The sequence below is a fragment of the Puntigrus tetrazona genome, chromosome 11 (genome assembly GCF_018831695.1).
Source record: "Puntigrus tetrazona isolate hp1 chromosome 11, ASM1883169v1, whole genome shotgun sequence".
In the NCBI taxonomy this organism is placed as follows: domain Eukaryota; kingdom Metazoa; phylum Chordata; class Actinopteri; order Cypriniformes; family Cyprinidae; genus Puntigrus; species Puntigrus tetrazona.
Genome location: NC_056709.1, coordinates 10311718 through 10314217, shown reverse-complemented (window position 1 = coordinate 10314217; position 2500 = coordinate 10311718). Strand labels below are relative to the sequence as shown.

The 2500-nt window shown below is 33.4% G+C and overlaps 1 pseudogene; it reads left to right on the top strand.

Moving 5' to 3' along the window:
- The window catches only part of LOC122354383, a 4886-nt pseudogene that overhangs the window by 1296 nt on the left and 1090 nt on the right, over nt 1–2500 (top strand).

Here is a 2500-nt window from a genome sequence, read left to right as displayed (position 1 = left end):
TTTTTAAAAGGAACTATGTAAAAGTATTCATTTTTTTATTATTTTTTATTTTTTCATTTTGAAATCACACTGTTGAAAGGATCAATCTTGTAATTTAATCTGTTGCATAATTTGAAACTTTCAGTCTTGTTTTTACCAAAACTCTCATTATTATTATTATTATTATTATTATTATTAGCTATTATTATTATTATTATTATTATTGTTGTTGTTAAAATTTCAATTTAAATTAAAAATGTTATTAAAAGTTGTTTGGATTAAAAACAGCATTTTAACTTTGACTTCCTCTCATAGACATGAGACTAGACTTTTGTTAACTTTTGCAACGACGTGTGGGTTTGTTTTCTTATTTGTGAGTGAGAATGATCTCGATGTTTCTTTTACCGTAGTCCGGTCAGTTCAATGAAGACATGATTCCCATGCTCGGCTTTCAACATGAGAAAGTCACTAAAGGCAATGTTACGATAAAAGTAAGTCTCATCTATGCAGATTGTTCTTCAAGTACAAGGAAAGTACTATAGGTTTCGTACCCTGCGCCTGCCATCGCGGTCCACTTGTCATGTTTTTGCATAGATTTGGGATATAGGAGGGCAGCCACGGTTCAGAAGCATGTGGGAGGCGATACTGCCCGAGGGTGTCAATGCCATCGATGTGAATTACAGCGTCTGCTTTGTTTCATTACCCTCTGGAATGTGATTCTGATCAGTCCCAGTGCCAGCGGTTAGATATATTTGCACAATGACCATTTTAAATTGCACCTAGAAGCTAGATAAGAGAGAATTTATAATTGGATGTATTGCATTTAGCTAAATATTGTTTGCTAGTAAGTCTGTTGAAATAAGGTTATTATGATTGTATAGCAATAATAAATGAATATTCACTACTGTTCAAAAGTTTGAGGTTGGTAAGATTTTATATAATCAAGACTGTATTTATTTGATCAAAAAAACTGTTAAAAAAAAAAAAAAAAAAAAAGTATATTTTGTACTATTATTACAATTTAAATAAACATTTAAATTATTTATTCCTGTGATCGTAGTAGAATTTTCAGTATCATTACTGAAGTATCGGAAAATGTAATACATTTTTTTTTTTTTTTAAAGTAGTGTTGTCAAATGATTAATCATGATTAATTGCATCCAAAATAAGGTTTTCATGTACATAATATATGTGTGTGTACTGTGTATTATGTATATATAAATACACAGTATATATATTGAAAATATTTACATATATAATTCATATATAAATATAATTCATAAATCATAAAATATAATTTTCTATATATATATATATATATATATTACTGTCACTTTCATATCATTTAATCCATCTTTGCTGAATAAAATGATTAAATAATTTTTTCATTTATTTATTTTTTTATCTTCAGTCTATTAAATTATAGCCCATAATAAATAAATAAAGAGACCTGGTTTCAGACAGTCTCCGTTCTGTTGCTTTGTAATATATTATTTTTCTTTACATTTTTTTACATGATGGACGACTGCATTAAGGACTCTGTTGGTGTTTTCAGGTATATGGTTGACGCTGCAGATCGTGAAAAGGTCGAAGCCTCGAGAAACGAGCTACACAACTTATTAGACAAACCACAGCTGCAAGGCATTCCTGTAAGAAGAGACCTTATTATATCCTCCGTGCTGTTAATAGAGGCCTGTCTTTTATTAATACTACGTGTTGTTTTATTACAATATAAAATCAAGCCTAGCCTTTTCCAGATCCTTCCCCACTGCTGTGTTGTATTTACCGAGCATGACTAAGCTCCTGTGGTCCGAGTTGTCCTCACCGGGGGCATTATAGGTCTTATCTTCAGCAGAGAAATCAGCACAGAGGAAACGGATCGCTCATTGATTGTCTGTCTGTAGAGAGTGATGGGACATTTGGCTAGGGGCGTCCAATAAGCGAACAATTTGAAAAGACAGCTTTAGTACTGTCTAATGTAAAAGCAACACCCACCCAGCGTAGATCTTGGAAGCAAAAGTGTGAAACGTGCTGTTTAAACATAAAAAGGTTTAAGAGCGTTCAAGAATTGCTCTTCATCGTCTACAGGTACTTGTGCTTGGCAACAAAAGAGACCTCCCCAGCGCCCTAGACGAGAAACAATTGATCGAAAAGATGTAAGACTTTTCTTTTTCTTTTTTAATGCAGTTGGATGACCACACCCAGATCTTTAAAAGAGTTCATGTGAGGCCACTCTGGAAAAAAAACCAAAATAATTTTTTTCTTTTCTTCCCCAGGAACCTGTCCGCCATTCAAGACCGAGAGATCTGCTGCTACTCCATTTCATGCAAAGAGAAAGACAACATAGGTGAGAGTATATAAAACCGTGACGTTCGGTCGGTTAAAACCTGCTAGCAGTCGCGTAGCGTAGACCCCTAGCATTGTGGCGGTAAACACTGCTCACTTTCAGAAAGGGTTGAAATCTGGTTTTATGGTATTGAATGTCACAAGCGAATTATTTTAATTGGTGTTGAAATCCTTT